Source organism: Rhincodon typus, chromosome 7 (genome assembly GCF_021869965.1).
Source record: "Rhincodon typus isolate 14 chromosome 7, sRhiTyp1.1, whole genome shotgun sequence".
Lineage (NCBI taxonomy): Eukaryota > Metazoa > Chordata > Chondrichthyes > Orectolobiformes > Rhincodontidae > Rhincodon > Rhincodon typus.
The window spans coordinates 2,194,551-2,213,533 of record NC_063338.1 but is presented as its reverse complement, the minus strand read 5'-3'; the positions used below and the strand labels follow the sequence as shown (position 1 = coordinate 2,213,533).

General features: G+C 43.2%; 1 long non-coding RNA gene across 1 annotated transcript; it reads right to left on the bottom strand.

Annotated features, from left to right (window-relative positions):
* Positions 1-4,297: 4,297 nt before the first annotated feature.
* On the bottom strand, positions 4,298-17,888 carry LOC125483493. Its single transcript, XR_007262455.1, has 3 exons — positions 17,719-17,888; positions 16,904-17,044; positions 4,298-5,067 (listed from the first exon to the last, which is right to left on the bottom strand). It is a non-coding gene; the product is annotated as an uncharacterized LOC125483493 (long non-coding RNA).
* Positions 17,889-18,983: the final 1,095 nt, after the last annotated feature.

Here is an 18,983-nt window from a genome sequence, read left to right as displayed (position 1 = left end):
ATACGGGCAAAAGTGCTGTTGTGCACTATTAAGGAAGTGGTCATACCGCAACGATTTTTGAATTACGACTGATAACGGCAGTCAAAATTTAACGCCTGTTTGTCTCTCTCTCTCTCTCCCCCTCTCTTCTTCTGTCCCTCTGAACAACTTCCCCATTTGTCTGTCCGTCCTTCTGGCTCGCTCATTCGGCTCTTCTCTACTTCATTGTCTCAACTTCCCTCTCCTCGAACTTTCTCTTTCTTCTCCATACATTCAGCTCTAAACTTGCTTCTGGGGGGACTAATTCCAGTCGGTATGTCACAGGGTGGATCCGGGACAGAGACAACGAGACAGAAAGGATCTTCGAGGGCTTAAAAAAAAACGCGGACCGATAGCAATTCCCATTTTCCGGTTATTGCCCAGTAAATTCAGTCAGTAGGACACAATATTTCTCGAACTTCACCTAGAAAAAGCGTCATAAATATCCTTAATAGAAATATAGATTCCCCAGAGATAGTAGGAACTGCCGATGCTGGAGAATCTGAGATAACAACGTGTAGAGCTGGATGAACACAGCAGACCAAGCAGCAAAGCTTGAGTTTCGGTTCTGGGCCCTCCATTTCTGAAGAAGGGTCCAGACCCGAAACGTCAGCTTTTCCTGCTCCTCTGAATGCTGCGTTCATCCAGCTCTACACCTTGTTATCGTAGATTCCCCAGAGTTGCTTAACTTAAAGTCAGACACGGAAGTGCCTGTGATTGTAATGTACAAATGTAAATAGTTGGAGATGTAATAACATTTCATTGAATGATTCGGTGCCACGTGACCCATGACTAATTCATATTCATATTCCAGGAGCCAGCATCATTACTGTGTCACAATAGTTGAAGGCCATCACCGCTCTTGCCGTGTGACGTCATAGTGCAGCTGGAAGCCCCCGCGACAGTTTATTAAAGAAACCTCACTGAGGGTCAGACAGTCCTGCATCGGGAAGCATTTGGACGGCCAACCACAATCATTTTACGCGTGTGCAGATCTCCAAATTAAACAGTTTCGAGACAAACGTCCCTTCCTTCTATTTGTAGTTCAAGACCCACCTAACCGAAATTCCTCAGGTGTGTTTGGAAGCGTTTCTTCCAGAAGTTGGCTAATTATTTCCGTGGACACTTGGTTAAAGTTTGAATACGGTGCGAATCAATGACGGCAAATTATGAACTCATTGGCTTTTAAACCTAGTTTTGACCTACTCGATCAATACTTAAAGCAATGATGGTGCTATAGAACCATAATTTGATTACAGCGGAGACAGACCCCATTAGGCTCAGCATGTTCGTGTTTCTGAAGAGAGACAGAAGTGACACTGCATTTGAAACTAAAACAAAATGGCATACAGGCTGCAGAATCACTTTGCGTGTGGCCGCACACAGGGCTGGTTCATGGCATTTGCAATGCCTCCACAATGAAAGTTCCAGACTTCATTTTGGAAGAGTAAACATGTAGAGGGCAATTGCTACTTCTGTAACTGCAATCTGAAGTTGTTTTCGCTGATACCCGGGTTTCAGGGATTTTACAGATTTTTTCTTACGCCTCAGACTCTGTGGTGCATTTAGTCAGCATGTTCGGCTGTTCACTAAAATATTTGTTAGTTGAAATGGGGCATAATCCGTGAACTGGGACCAGACCATTCAGGGGATATGTTCAAAGGCACTTCTTCACACGGAGTTTGTCAGACGGTTGGAACTCTCTTGCACAATATACAGGATCGGTTATTAACTTTAAATCTGAGAAGGATTTTTTTTGTTCTGCAAATGTATTAAGGGATCTGGGTCAAAGGCAGGTAAATGGAATTAGGCCTCAGATCAGCCGTGATTTGTTTGAACGGTGGGCGAGGCCCAAGGGGCTGAATGGTCTACTCCTGTTTCTATGTTCCTATTATCTTTATTGTTTTCTAATCTCACATATCCGACATGTCAATGGGGACATTGCCTGCAAGAAGACATTCTCCAATTATTGATTGTTCTGGGAATATCTAGTACACATACGCCCAGCCATCTTATATCAATATTCTTACAAACACAGTAAAAAGACAATTAACTGACCGTATTCCTACACTTGAATCTTCAGAAGCCTAATATTCTTGGTTTCAAACATCCCGATAATGATTCATTTTCCTCAGCTCCATAGGGAACAACATAGGGAGAAACATAAAAGCAGCAATATTCCAGTCCTATACTCTCCGATCCTTTCCTGCCAACAATGTCTCGAAACTGTTTAATTTGGAGATCTCCACACACGTAAAATGATTGTGGTTGGCCATCCAAATGCTTCCCGCTGCAGGACTGTCTGACCCTCAGTGAGGTTTCTTTAATAAACTGTCGCGGGGGCTTCCAGCTGCACTATGACGTCACACGGCAAGAGCGGTGATGCCCTTCAACTATCGTGACACAGTAATGATGCTGGCTCCTGGAATATGAATATGAATTAGAAAAGCAACAATGCGGCTTCAGTTGGGGTCTACCACAAATCCTTGGGGTGCGAGATTCTGCAGTACGGGCCAAACCTCCAATACACCTAACACAGGCTCAGGAAAACAGATGGGGTTATGTCCTGATCACGAAACCTCTGAGCAGCATTTCCAAAGCCCGGGAGCCAGTTACCCATAAAAATCACTCATCACTTTTCTAAATGTTCTCAACTGCTTAATTCCTTTATTTTATTTGAAAACTGGCCTTTGGAAATCTGAACGTGAGCTCTGGGGATATGTTCGAAGTCACACGACACGAGCTTATAGACCAACAGGTGTATTTTAGATCACAAGCTTTCTAAGCGCTGCCTCTCTTCGTTAGGTGAAGTGGCTTCATGATTTGTGATTTCAAATAAACCTGCTGGACTGGTGTCATGTGACTTCTGACCTTGTCTATCGCAGTCCAAAACCGGGACCTCCACATCATGATTGAGGATGTGTTAGATGGGATCCACTCTGTTGTTTATCTGTCGAGTTTATCATTTAGTTCTGTTGATATTGGAGCGAATCTGATTTCAAAATAAAGGCACAAGACAGACAACCAATGTTAAATCCAGGAAGAGATGAAACACGATGTCAATGTTGAGATGGAATCACAAGCTAAGTGGAATCTTAATGATTACATCAAATTTTGAGCAGAAAACAGCGGCATCGCGAGCTCTGATGGTTAATTTAATTCATTGTATGGTTTTAAGCCGTTACCTCGCCTTCATAAGAGGCGTGGTTAAAGTATGACTGCGTGTCCAGCGACCTCAGTTAGTACAGTAAGAGATTTTTAATCCCAGGTCGTGGGTTTGATACTGCTCCTTTGAAGCTCTTCATTCCACTGGCAGTGCCATCCCATTCGAAGTGAGTTTTTCTTTTGTTCAGTTTTGTTAAGGTTCCAGGTGCTGGTTTGAGTGAAAACAGGGAATAATGGGAGACAAGCTTATAGGTAAGGCTTAACAGTGGCCCTTTAAAATTGACAGGTCCTATTCATGTCCCGAGGCCAATAAGTGGCTCAGTCACTGCATTAGAATGGTCAAGCGCAGGGGAAAGCAAAACCCGTCCAGATAAAAGAACACTGAAACGACTACAATCTGTTTCACATAGAGGAGGAAAATTAGTAAACTCCTCTGAAACTTCTTCACACAAATTATGAGAGGAAACATTAGCTATGCTGCGTTTCATTTTACTTGAAAATTTTACTCGTAGAACCACTTGGTTGTGGCTTGATCTGAAACACAGGTTTTGCTTATTGCCTTTCGTAACCGACTGGCAATATAGTCTGGGGAGCAATTCCTGTAGATAGGGAGGAGGTGTGTCGAATCAATTAGCGCAGAAGACTTGATACAGCCACAACAGCCTGAAGGGTAGAGTGATGACACGTGGAATATGAAAAGGCAGGTGATCTGCTGAGGGGGCAAGGAACAGCCTGCAATAGTGCTTTCTATCAGTGGACTGCACGCACATGGTCATGGAACAGATCCGATGTTTCAGACATTTGTCTTGTCTCAGAAAAAAAATACATTTCCGTGTCCAAAATGGTAGCAGCATTCAATGTTACAGATAGAAATCTTAAAGAAAGAATAACTCCTGTATGCAACATGCTGTATAATCAACACCCACCTCCAGAAGTAGCGTTACATGTCATTCTGCATGACATATCCTGAACCATTATCAAATTTAGTAAGAACATGAGACTTGTTAGGTGGATACAGATAGGAAATGGAACTCCATAAAGGATACCAAATGACGTAATAGGCTAAAATCAAAGCAAGAAGCAACAATGGATACTGGAGCACGAGAGACAAAACTTCAAAACAAGGAACATTGATTTATTAATATTGTTCAAATAAATCATCCTGGTGGACGATCAGCCTCATGCTATTTGAATTAAATAGAGACATGTTGTAAAAAATCAAATATAACACACAGAAGATTTGTTCATGTATGTCTAGCAATCTGCCAAGACACAGTTGATGCTGACACACATGGTGTGCCATTCACATTCATGGGGAACAAGTGAGACAACAGTTAATGTTGATAAAGATGTGTCTTTTTTCAAACTGATACTGTCACTCTCAGGTTATAGTTATGTAAAAGCAAATTAATATGAATCAATTCAAGCCTTCAATGGAAATGAGTTACACATCGGTCACCATGGTCTTGGAACATCTATCTACATAATAGGAAAGCAGTGGACAGGTGCAGTGCTAAAGGGGACATGGAACATGTGTGGAAAGACTAATGGCAATGGCCCTAACCCTAATGATGGGTTGACTTAGTGTTCCTTGGCTGCTGCCTGATCGGTTGTGCTTTTCCAGCCTCACACCTATAGACTGTGGGATAATCGTTCTTCGGATCCACACACAGTAAGAGTATGGCACTGGAAACAGCTATGAATCTAGCGAATGCCTGGGTAAAAGGTGCCAATCTTTAATGGAGTAATGAGCAGCAGGGCACATGTGTAACCACCATCTTTGTAGGTGGAGAGTCATGAGCAAAAGTTCAGAATAATCGCAACTCGTCAATCCAGCTGATGAGGCAAAGCTGTGGCAAGGAAGGAAGGAACAGGCGACACATCCTGCAACAAAAAACAAACAAAAAAAAAACGCTGGAGGAGTTTCTAGAGGTCTGGCACCATCTATAGAGAAAAACAGAGGCAACATTTCAAGTCTCTTGATCCAGCTTCAAATCCAACTCCCCCAACTATCCAGCCCCATGTGTCCGAAGACCTGTGACTCTGTTCAGTCACACAAAGATTCTCAGCAGAAGCTAAGGAGCCTGAGTAAATAGTATCTTCAAATAGAGGATCAGACAATGGCAAAGAGGGATAATGTTTAACAGGTTGATTACTGTGGCCATTGTGAACTAGGTCACAGGAGTAAAGAATGTTGTGAATCCTTTATTTCCAATTCTGACTCCCCCAGGAGAGCTTGCCCATAATTGTAAGTTGTGTCTTGTAACCCTTTTGCAATCAGCTGATGGGAAGGACATTTCTGATATGCCTTATCCAAAACATAAACGTGTACAACGTAATCACATTTGCATGATTGCACACTATGTAGTTCAGCCTCAGATGATGCCCAGGGAGAGAGACAAATTCAGGGGCTTGAGAGTGGAATTGGTGGCTGAGACTAAAGACAATGGCTTCAGACTTCCCAATATTCAACAGTTAAATGGAGGAAATTTCTGCCCATTCAGAACTGGATGGCAACACAGGTCAGTAGTGTGTGAGTTGAAGATCAATTTGGTGATAAGATTGTTACTATACACCTGCTGCCACGGCTCTTATAGGAGGTTCAGGATTTTGTTTATAAAATCTCTATTGCTCAACCTCGACGAACCCATTATCTCTCTCTGCTCTATTGTAGGGCAGATTCTACTGTCGATCCAACAGGTGTTAATGCTTTGTTCCCAGAAGGACATTTGAAACAGTTGAATGTTTACAACAAACAGTTCAAGACTCATTAGTTTCAGCTCAAGAAATTGTATGATTTATTGAGCTCAATTTAAATTTGTTTTTGTGGGGTCTCTCTCATTCCCTTCTTTGTTTTCTATTGGTTTCCCAGGATTTTAGAAGGGGAGAATTTATCATCAAATCAGTTCAAAAATCAAACATTACATCAGCATCTGATAGTGTCATCTAATTTCTGGTAACCTGAATGTTTTGGATTTGAACATGGAAGATAAAAATCACCTTTCATCATTGGGAGGGTTTTATAAACAAGATGTAATTTTTAAAGCTTGCTCTTTGCTTGAGCAGGAGAAAATTTGGTCAGTGAATGTGGAGTTGAAGAGTGAATGGGACTTAGGGTGGGCAAGTACACAATCAACAGAGTTTTGGTGATCTCATGTTTCTGGGTAGGGGTGGTAGGTAAGTATAAGAGGCTGAACAGGAATGCATTGGAATAATCAAATCTAAAAGGTAACAGAGGCATGGACAAAGGTTTCAGGAGCATCTGAATGGGGTGAAAACATGTTATGGATCTTCAAATATCTACAGTTTGTGTTGGTGTGGAAATGTGGTGAGGAGCTCATTGTATGTTTAAACATGAGACCCAGATTGTGAACAGTGTGGTTCAGCATCAATTCCCTTGTAGAGGGATGAACTCGCTAGTCAGGGGGCAGAATTAAGCAGTGATTTTCACAATTTTTAACTGGAGCAAATTTCTGCACATGGAGGTGATGGCTTAGTGATATTATCACAGACTATTAATGCAGAGAGCCAGATAATGTTCTATGAGCATGGTTTCTATTCCCACTGTGGCAATAAAAATCTGGATATAAAAGTCTAACAATAACCGTAAAACCATAGTTAATTGTTGGAAAAACCCACCTGGTACATTAATGCCCTTTAGGGAAGGAAACTCTGTCCATACCATGTCTGGTCTACAGGTGACTCCAGGGCCACAACAATGCAGTTGACTCTTAAATGTAGTGGATGGGCAATTAATGTTGGATGAGCCAGTGATGTACACATCCTCTGAATGAATATAAAAAACTCCAGAAATGTGGAATACATAGTCTAATAATTTAGCAATAGTGGAGTAATGGAGATGTTGGGTTGCTTGATGAGGCAAATTTGGGCAATGTCAGTGGACGTGTGAAAATGAGTGCAGTAACTTTGGATGAGGTCGTCTGATGGTGATGTCTAGAAGAGATTAGAAGGAGCCAGGGATAGATCCTTGGTGGTCACGAAGTTACAATTCTTTGGAGAGGAAAGGAAGTTTGGAGATGTGGCCAAGTTGGCTTTCTCTGCATGGATGGCGATAGTGGATTTAAAGTGAGAGGGACCATTCCAGATGAGAGCAAGAACGGTCAACAATATCAGCAAATTGGGCGGGGAAGGAGTGGGTGGGGATGGATGCTCAGCAATTGAGTTGGGGGGGGGGGGGGGGGGGTGGTGGTACCGAGGGACAAGGAGGTGCGTGTCACGGACACAAGGAGCTCTGGACATTGGAGAGGAAGTGGAGAAAGATACAAGTTCAGGCCTCAGACAAGGTAGAACTTAAGAGACAGTGTCAGGGAAGGGAGGAACATGGAAGAGGCAGCTGCTCAGATTGTCTAAATCTGACTGACAAAGCAGCTCCATGAGCTCCTCACAAGATGGAGGAGATAGAAACAGCAAACAATTCAAAAGAAAGTGCTAAGGACATTAGAAAGCTCAGCAGGCTGTGTGTTTACCACTTACTTGATGGGATAAAAAGTCAATTCTTTCTAAACACCTAACAGCTAGTCTGGAATTTCCAATGGTCAATTGGAAAAGACCACAATGAATATAATTATGTGCTGGATGTGACTAACAGCAAATTCCAACTCTTTCAGTCAGAGGGAGATCACTTCAAAGAGCACTTAGAGACTCGTGACACTAAAATGGCTTGATACAGTGCATTTAACACAGTGGATTTATTTTACTGCAATCCAGAAAGGTAATCCCTTTAACTGAGCTGCTCATTAACTTCAGCAGAAACAAACCCCAATGGACATCATTCATTAATTTAAAAAATAGTTAAACTCTTTGGCACAGCTCCACAGCAAGTGGGACTTGAAACCAGACCTTCTGGCTGACAGGTAGGAACACTATGAAGCAGAGATATGTTCACAGTAAAATTACTCATGAACTCACAGCAAATCCTTTCCCACACTCTGTGCAGGTGAATGGTCTCTCTTTAGCGTGAACTTGTTAGTGTTTTAGCAGGTTGGATTTATGAGCAAAACCCTTCCCACAGTCAGTGCAGGAGAATGGCTGCTCCCCAGTGAGTTCGTTGGTGTACAGAGAGTCCTGTTAACCATTTGAACCCAGCCCCGCAGGAGAGACTGTTCAGGTGCTCTCCATCAGTGTGAACACGTTGATGGGTGACCAGGTCTGCAAAGCTTTTATAGCACTTCCCATAGTCTGAGCATTTTCAAAGTCTCTCCCTAATGTGAACATGTTGGTATTTCAGCAGATTGGATTTCACAGCAAATTCCTTCTCACACTCAGTGCAGTTGAATGGACTCTCCCCAATGTGACATCGCTGGTGGACAGTGAGTTGGGATGAGCACTTGAATCCAGTCCCACAGTGGGAACACCTGAATGGTCTCTCATCAGTGTGAACACGTTGGTGGGACATCAGAACCCCAGAACTTTTACAACACTTGGCACAGTCTGGGCATTTAAGGTGTGTCCTCTGTGTGAATTCACTGGTGACTCAGCAGGGTGGATTTCTGAGCAAATGTCTTCCCATATTGTGAGCAGGTGAATGGTCTGTCCCCAGTGAGAATCCACTGGTGCTTACTGAGGTCACATGATTGTCTGAACCCCGTCCCACAGTGAGGGCACATGAAGGGTCTCTCACCACTGTGAATAAGTTGATGGGATATCAGGGCCCAAGAGCTTTTATAGCATTTGGCACAATCTGGACACTGATAAGGTCTGTCCTCTGTGTGAAATTGCCAGTGTTGCAGCAGGCTGGATGATTGAGTGAATCCTTTCTCACGCTTGGAACAGATAAATGGCCTCTCCCCAGTGTGACTGTATTTATGTTGTGACAGAGCAGATGATCTGCTGAAGCCTTTTCCACATGTACAACATGTATGGTTTCTCCCTGCTGTGAATGGATTTTGAGCATAGAAGGAAAAAGCACCAATGATATTCAGGCTACAATGACCTTGGAACTCCGTCAGATTCTGAAATGATGTTTGGTTTTAAGTCTCCTCACTGCAAATCCTCCTATAATATCCTGTGAAGTTCGTTGAAAATAAAAACAGAAGCAAGTGAGAATACAGAAAAAGAATAAAACCATAAAATGTAGGAGCAGAAGTTGACAATAGAACTCATCGGAGTCTGGTCTCACCATTCAATCAGATCAGAGCTGATCTGATAATCCTCAGTTCTGCATTCCTGCCTTACTCCTAATCCTGGATTCCCTTACTGATTAAAAGTCTGTTTATTTCAGTCTTGGATAAACTGAGCAGCCAGCCTCGACAGCCCTCTGCAGTAAAGAATTCTGCAGATTCAGCACCATGAGAGAAGAACTTCTTCCACATCTGTCTTACAAGATGACTCCTTACTCGGAGATGGTGTCCTCTGGTCCTCAACTCTCAAATAAGGAGAAACAATCTCCCTGAATCTATCCTGTCAAGCCCCTCAGAATCTTACACCTTTCAATAAAAGGTCGTGTCTCAATCCTCAACTTCAATAAGTACAGGAGCAGTCTGTTAAATCTCATCTCCTGAGAAAATTGGGATCAATCTTGTGAATGTTCTGTGGCCTGCCTTTCCTATATAAAAGGGGACTAAAACCGTTTAAAGTATTCCAAGTGTGATCTGGCTAGTGACTTGTACGGTTTTAGCGATACTTCCCTTTTTATCCCCCATTTCCTTGAAATAAAGGTCAACAGTCCATTTACCTTCCTGATTACCTGCTGAACATGGATACGTGCTTTTTATCTTTCAAGCACGAGGACCCACAATTCTGTCTGAGTTGCATCTTTTTGCAGTTTTCCCCCCATTCAAATAATATTCACCTCTCCTCGTCTTCCTCCAAAATGCATAAACCTCAATTTTTCCCATATTATATTCCGTGCACTGAATGTGTGTCCATTTGCTTATCCTGTCCCTATCTCTCTGTACTTTTGTTGGGCCATCCTCACTACTTGCCTCCCTTTCTATTTTGAGTCATCTGCAAACTTGGCGATAGTAAATTCACTTTTGTCATCCAGGTGATTAACATGTATTGTAAATAATTGTGGTCCCAGTATTGATCCCTGTGGGACTCCACAAGTTACAATTTGCTATCATGAAAACGCCCTCTTTATCTCAACGCTCCACCTTCAATTTATTACTCAATCCTCGAACAATATCCTTGACTGATATATACTCTGGGTTCATGGGTTCTTATCAGTTAATCTCATATACAATACTTTACTGAATGAATTTTTAAAATTCAAATATTTCATCTATTGGTTTCTCCATTGTCTATCTTGTTGTCACCTTCTCAAAGTATTTTATTAAACATGTAAGCTATGATTTTCTCTTTACAAAAAGATGCTGACTCTGCTTAATTGTATAAGGTATTCCTAAATGCCCTGTTATTCCAATTTCTATAACGGACTGTTACATTTTCACAATCACAGATTAGGCTATAAAATTGCACTGAATTAATCTGGTAGTTTCTGAGGCTGGACACACAGAAAAAGACCATAAGACATAGGAGCAGAAGTTAGGCAATTCAGCCCATCAAGTCTGCTCCGCCATTCAATCATGGCTGATAAGTTCCTCAAGTCCATTCCCCCACTTTCTCCCCGTAACCCTTGATAATCGAGAACCTATCTATCTATCTCAGTCTTAAATGTACTCAATTACTTGGCCTCCACAGCCTTCTGTGGCAGTGAATTCCATAGATTCACCACTCTCTGGCTGAAGAAGTTTCTCCTTATCTCTGTTCTAAAAGGTCTTCCCTTTACTCTAAGGCTGTGCCCTCGGGTCCTAGACTCTCCTACCAATGGAAGCGTCTTCCCAACATCCACTTTGTCCAGGCCATTCAGTATTCTGAAAGTTTCAATTAGATGCGCCCCCTCATCCTTCTAAACTCCAATGAGTATAGTCCCAGAGTCGTCAAACTTTCCTCATATGTTGAGCTTTCCATTCCTGGAACCATTCTCGTGAACCTCACTGAACTCGCTAGAGGCCAGGATATCCTTCCCGAGATACGGGGCCCAAAACTGCACACAATACTCCAAATGTGGCCTCACCAGGGCCTTATAAAGCCTCAGTAGTACATCCCTGCTTTTATATTCAAGAACTCTCAAAATAAATGCCAACATTGCATTTGCCTTCCTGACTACTGACTCAACCCGCAAGTTTACCTTGAGAGAATCCTGAACTAGAACTCCCAAGTCTCTTTGCACTTCAGATTTCTGAATTTTCTCCCCATTTAGAAAATAGTCCATGCTTTTATTCTTCTTACCAAAGTGCATGACCTCACACTTTGCCATGTTGTACTCCATCTGCCACTTCTTTGCCCACTCTCCTAACTTGTCCAAAATCCTTCTGCAGCCTCCCCACCTCCTCAATACTATCTGTACCTCTACCTATCTTTGTATCATCTGCAAACTTAGCCAGAATGCCCACAGTTCCTTCATCTAGATCATTAATGTATAAAGTGAAAACTTGTGGTCACAGCACTGACCCTTGCAGAACACCACTGTCACCAGCTGCCCATCCTGAGAAAGACCCTTTTATCCCCACTCTGCTTTCTGCCAGACAGCCAATCTTCTATCCATGCTAGCACCTTGCCTCTAACCATGGGCCCTAATCTTACTCAGCAGCCTCCTGTGCAGCACCTTGTCAAAGGCCTTCTTGAAATCCAGGTAGACAACATCCAGTGGCTCTCCTTTGTCTACCCTGCTCAGTAATTCCTCAAAGAATTCTAGCAGATTTGTCAGGCATGATCTCCCCTTGATGAAACCATGCTGACTTTGCCCTGTTTCACTATACACTGCCAAATATTCAGAAATCTCATCCTTTACAATGGACTCCAAAATCTTACCCACGACCGAGGTTAGGCTAATCGGCCTGGAATTTTCTGTCTTTTGCCTTACTCCTTTTTTAAACAGGGGTGTCATGTTGGCAATTCTCCAGCCCTCTGGGACCCCCCTGACTCTAGCGATTCCTGAAAGATTACCACTAATACTTCCACTATCTCTTCTGCTATCTCCTTTAGAACTCTGGGGTGTAGTCGATCTGGTCCAGGTTATTTATCCACCTTCAGGCCAGTTTTACTAGCACCTTTTTCTTGGTGATCGCCACCACACTCAGCTCTGCCCCTTGACTCTCGAGTTTTTGGGAGATTACTCATTTCTTCCACCGTGAAGACTGACGCAAAGTTATTATTCAGTTCCTCGGCCATTCCCTTGTTCCCCACTACTATCTTTCCACCGTCATTTTCCAGTGGTCCAATGTCCAATTTTGCCCTTTTTATACCTAAAGAAACTCTTACAGTCTTTATTGATATTACTGGCTAGCTTACCTTCATGTTTAATCTTCTCCCTCCTTACTTTTTTTTTGTTGCCTTCTCTTGGTCTTTGTAAGCTTGCCAATTCTCTGGTTTTCCACTGCCCTTTGCCACATTATAAGCTTTCTCTTTTGCTTTTATGCTATCCCTGACTGCCTTAGTCAGCCATGGTCACCTTATCCTCCCTATACCATGCTTCTTTTTCCTAGGGATGAATTTTTGCTGTGTCTCCGGAATTACTCCCAGAAACTCCTCCTATTGCTGTTCCACTGTTTTTCCTGCTAGGCTCTTCCAGTCAATTCTGCCCAGCTCCTCCCTTATATCTCTGTAGTTGCTTTTATTCAGCTATAATCGCGTTACCTCTGATTCTATCTTGTCCATCTCAAATTGCAGAGTGAATTCTATCATATTATGATCACTACCTCCTAAGGGTTCCTTCACCTTAAGCTCCCTTATCAAGTCTGCCTCATTGCACAACACTAAATCCAGTATTGCCTGTTCTCTTGCGGGCTCCACCACTAGCTGCTCCAAAAAGCCATCTCGTAGACATTCCACAAACTCCCCTTCTTGCAATCCACTACCAACATGATTTTCCCAGTCCACCTGCATATTGAAATCCCCCATGATCACTGTGACTTTGCCTTTCTTACACACCTTTTCTATCTCCTGACTACTGTTTGGAGGCCTGTACACAACTCCAACTGTGGTTTGTTTACCTTTGCAGTTCCTCAATTCTACCCACAGATTCTACACTATCTGCCCCTACTTCATTTCTTCCTATTGATTTAATTTCATTTCTTACTAATAAGGCAACCCCACACCCTCGGCCGACCTGCCTCCCTTTTCCATAGGAAGTATACCCTTCGATATTCAGTTCCCAGTCCTGAACCCCTTGCAGCCACATCTCCATGATGCCCACCACATCATACGTGCCAATTTCGATCTGCGCCACAAGCTCATTTACCTTATTCCTTATACTGCATGCATTCAGATATAACACCTTCAGTCCTGTATTAACCATCCCTCTTCTCATAAGATAAACAAATGACTGTGCTTGAAGTTTGATTGCTAGCCCTTTCCAAACACTCTGTCCTATTTGTGTCTGTGCTGGATACTTTAATAATCTCTCCTGAGTTCTCCTTTCCTGTCATTGCTTTCATATTTTTCCACACAGCTGAATCCACCACTACAGACGTTAACCTGCTGCTTTGTTTCCCACTGGGGCAAGTTTCACAATTCTCTACCCCCCCATTTTCTACTTTAAAAGTCCTGTTGACCAGCCTATTTACCCTTCTCGCTGGAACATTGATCCCATCTCGATTCAGGTGGAGACTGTCCCAACGGTACAGATCCCTCCTGTTCCAATACTGATGCCAGTGGCCCATGAAAAGGAACCTCTTTTCCACACCACTCTTTTAGCCACATGTTTACTTCCTTTATTTTCATATCCCTATGCCAATTAGCACGTGGCTCGGGCAGTAATCCGGAGATTATAACCCTTTAGGACCTGTTCTTTAATTTGGTTCCTAGCTCTTGATAATCTCTCAACAGGTCCTCTTTCCTAGTCTTGCCTATGTTGTTTGTTCCGGTGTGGACCACAACTACTGGATCCTCCATCTACCAGGTGTGACTGCCTCCTGAAGCAAAGCATCCAGGTACTTCTCCCCCTCCCAGATGTGCCGCAGTGTTTGAAGCTCAGATTCCAGCTCATCAACTCGAAGCTGAAGTTCGAGGTGGAAAAGGTGACTATGAAAGCTACAATCATCATAAAAACGTATCTAATTCAGCAATGTCCTCCAGTCTGGTCATAGAGATTCTGGACTCCATGAGATTGTAGGGGTTTGGGCAGGTGGAGAAGAAAGGGGGCTGGAAGGAGAAGTAGTGAATGAGAGGTGTTTTATTGACCATCAGCTCAACTACCTTCAGCGAAATCTCCCAAACCAGCCACTTCCACCACCATGAAGGACCAAGGGAGCAGGTGTATGTGATCATCACCAGCTCGAAGCTCCCTCCAATTCACACAATGTCCTGATATTTAGTATTGGATGAAATTTCCTCCAATTTAGTTTAATTTAATCTAGAACCAGGGAGCATAGTCTGAGAATTAGGGCAGTTCAAGAGTGGTTAGGAATCACTTCGACACACAAAGCGTGTTAGAGGTTTGGAACTCTCTTCCAAAAATGGCAGTTGATACTTAAGTCACTCAGTTGTTAGTTTTAAGTCTGAGATGGATAAAACTTTTGCCAAAGGTATTCTGGGATATGGGCCAAAGGTGGGTATATGAAGTTAGGCCACAGATCAGCCACGATTTCACTCAATGGTCTACTCCTGATCCTTTGTTCACTGATAGCTGCTGGCTTCAGTCCCTGTTACACTATTGCTCGGTCCACCTATATTGCTCGGTCTGGTAACTGTCTGAACCAGGTACTTTGCAATGTTAGTGGATTTTTGGACTTGGATATCACCTTTCAACCAGACAGGCACATCCTCACCATTACGTTCTATTTCTGTTTCAGTGACATGGCCTGACTCCAGCACAGTATCAGCTCCACGTGCTAAAAATCTCACCCGGTCCTTTATAACCAAGACTGAAATGATCCGAACATACTCCTGATCCACTTCCCACTTTTAATCTCCCTGTAATGTTGAGTTCATCTACTCACACTAAGTCTTGTTCACCTCATGCTGAGCTCACTGATTTGAAGACCTCACCAGTTGAGAAACTGCAACATGTTAAAAACACTTCTCATCCTCATTTTCAAATGCCTCTATGATAGGAATGGTCGCTATCTCTACAATCTCCGCCAGCCACATAATCCTTCAAGATACCTGCATGCACTTAATTCTGGCTTCTTGAGCGTATTCAATTCATCTCCCCACCAATGGTGGATGCTCTTTCAATACAAAACTTTAGAATACCAAATTAAGAAGCAAGTAATTAAAACTGAGATGTCAGGACAGGTGATGTGTCGTAACTGCATGATGTGGGAGCTGGTGGATGCCACTGTGGTTCATAGGTGACTATATCCGTGGCAAGTGGTGGTTGCTTCAGGAACTGCAGCTCAGATTGATGAGCTGGAGTCTGAGCTCCAAACACTGCCATGTATCAGGGACATGGAAAGAGTTACCTGGACGCTCTGTTTCAGGAGGCTGTCAAACCCTTTAGAGTAACTATTTCAAATTCAATCAGTGGTCAGGGACAGAATGACTATGAGTGAAATGTAGAGTAGACTGTTCACAGGTAAATAGACATCTGATAAGTAGGAGGCTTTCAAAAGTGTAACAACAAGAGTTCAGGGTCATATTCCTGTTAGAGTGAAAGGCAAGGCTGGTATGATTAGAGAACATTAGATGAATAAAGATATTGAGGCTCTAATCAAGAATGAAAAGAATCATATTGTAGACAGACAACTGGGTTCAAACCAATCTCTTAAATCATATAAAGTGTGTACGGCATTCTTAAGAGGGAGATCAGGAAGGCAAAGAGGAGATATGAGATAAGGTTATCTGCCAAGGCTAAGGATAATCCAAAGAGATTCTACTAGTACACACACTGCAAGAGTGCAACAGGAGACACAGTTGGGCATCTTAAAGATCAAGGAGGTCATGTTTGTGTTGAAACTCAACAGATGGGGGAAGATATTAAATAAACATTTCCTGTTAGTTTTTAATTGTGCAGAAAGCTAGCCCAAATGTTCATGCTCCATGCATGAAGCTGGACAGTTCCTGTTGCCAAAGTATTTGACCAAGGGCCAAAGAAACAGAGACTAGGTGATATTTTTAGTGGCTGGATTGGCATTCTACTGTGTGGCTTCCTGCTACACTTATAGTCTAAACTTTACTGAGACGATAATGGATGATAATGGAATAGTTTAGGTTAGATGGGCTTCAGATTGTTGCACCGACCTGCGAAACCATTGAGGGCCGAAGGGCCTGTACTGCGCTGTAATGTTCTATGAGACTGGAGGGTTTGAGTTACGAAGAGAGACTGGACAGGTTGGAATGTAGGATGTTGAGGGGTAACTTTATAGATGTTTATAAAATCATTAAGGATATAGAGAAGGTGAATAACAAAGGTCTTTTCCATTGGATATGGGAACTTTTATTTTTAAGGTGAGAGAGGAGAAAGAATTAAAAGTGAATCAAGGGGAAACCTTTTCAAACAGAGGGTAGTTTGTATGTGGAATGAACTGCCAGACAAAGTCGTAGATGCAGGTACACTTACACATTTAAAAGATATTTGAATAGATACATGAAGTGGAAAGGTTTAGAGGGATATGGATAAAATGCAAGCAAGTGGGACTAGGTCAGTTTGGAAAACCTGATATCTGTTAAAAGGTGAGTTATAAAAACAAGACAATTGTAACTAAAAGATATCAACACTACATCACCACTGGATGAAAATAGTGTAACTCCTTACCAAACAACAATCTAGGAGTAGCTTCACCACACAGACTGCAGTAGTTCAACACGGTCAAGGAGGTACTGACTGATTTTGCAAACTTCTCGACTGGCTGCTCTGTCTGTCATATTCTATCCACTTCTCAAATTGTTGAATGTTCTGAGAAAAGCAACATAGTATGTAGGAAATAAGTAAATATCTTTGGAGGTTTGCTAATATGGGGTGAAGGGGGAGCAGGGCGGGGGACGGGTTTTGTGATCAGGTGACGAGCAACGAACGGCACTAATTCCCACCCTATTCTGTTTTCCCTCCACACTCTGGTCCATTTCCTCAGCGTCTTTCACACTGGCAGCCAGCTCCGTGACAAAGATGTGTACATGGACATTTTCCCATCAATCATGGTAACTAGCACATAAACAAGCCCCTCCCAATAGCATACTGCTATAGAGCATAATCTCCTCAGTGAACACGATAATGACTTAACCCAATTATATTTGCTTTCAGCCTCAATCACGCCAAAACAGATAAACAGTGAAGTGATAAATTATAAAAGCAAAAACAAAACTGACCAGATTACTTTAGCAGTTTCCATGATGCATCGTTTCACAGTTATATAGGATTGTCAAACCTTCATGCTGTAGCATTAAAGCCAAACTCCTCACAAAGCCCCAGTTCAAAAACTCCAGCCCTTCCGGGCCTGTTTCCAGGAACAAGCCTGAGGCTCTCTGCGGCTTAAATCGCGTTACTGGAAAACCCATGTTTGGGACTTCAGACATAAATCGGGCAATTATGAAATCTTATCACCGAAATATTGCGTTGAATGCTTCACTAACCGCTCGTGGATGTGTTAGATGAACATTTCTCTCCATCCATCACTCGCAGCACAAACACCTGTGCGTATGCTCCAGCAACTGTCCTCCGGTTTGATGACGTCCCACGACCAATAGCAAGCAAGGGGCGGGGCTGGAGGGTGACGCTGGTGTTGCCAGTCCTCCAACCAGGAAGAATGACGGGCGGGGCAGACAGCCTGACCAATCCGACGATGCAGGGGCGGGCTCGCCCTTGCAACCTCTCATGGCTCGATCGAGGGGCGGGGCTAGTGGGAGGCTCTCTTGAGCCAGAACATTGTTTTAGATTGTGGTTTTATTGTCATGAGTTCTCAGACGCAGGCGACAAAAGACAGTGAGAAGTGGACAGTGTCCCCACACACGGCGGCATCCGAGGTGCAAAATACCCAAATACAGAATCTTAGTTGCAGAAGTTCAAAAACAAAGAAATAACTTAAAGAAAGACTGTAATGTATGACTTTTTAAACTTTATTTCTATACTTTTCTCACTCTTATACTGAGAAGATTGTAGTGCTGAACTATTTCAAGCCATGGGCCTGCAGGCACGACTGAGCTTTCCCCATGAGGGATCGCTCTCCCCTGAGCTAGGCATGGACACACCTGTTTTCATCAGCTGTCCTCGCCCCTGACTGCCACTGTCAACCTTCATCAAGCATACCAGGCCCCGCTGCTGCTCACAAGGCCTTAGCTGGGACTGCTGCCTCGCTGCTGCTGACATTTTTGCAACTGTTCACCACTGACCACGACTGCTGCCATCCTTCGCCACTGGCTGCCACCACCATTATCTGGGACCACGCTGGATCCAATCCACTGCCATGCACTGTTGTATGTCAGCCATCTCGCTACAAAATCCAGCTCTGACACCACTCCTGACATTGATGCAGCCACGATGCCACCAACCACGACCAATCACCTCATGGCCAGCTGGCGAAGACCCCAGCCGCTGCCATTGCCACCTCCGTGACTCAGATCCAAAGACCAAAGAACAAAAAGAAAGAAAGAGAAAAGTGAGAAAAGAAAAAGGAAGAAAAGCAGTCAGAGTGGATGAGCTCTGGTGAGGAGCCTGACTCTGCTGCCATCTTGGATGGAGAATTGTACCCTGGACTGAGGGAAGGACTACTTCTGTTCATTCTATTTATAGCACTTTCAACGGGAAGCATTTCCAGATTATCAATTCCAACCAGATTTCACGGCAAGATCTAACAGAGTCAGTCCATTCACCAGCACCGCACTATCATCGGCCTTTCACC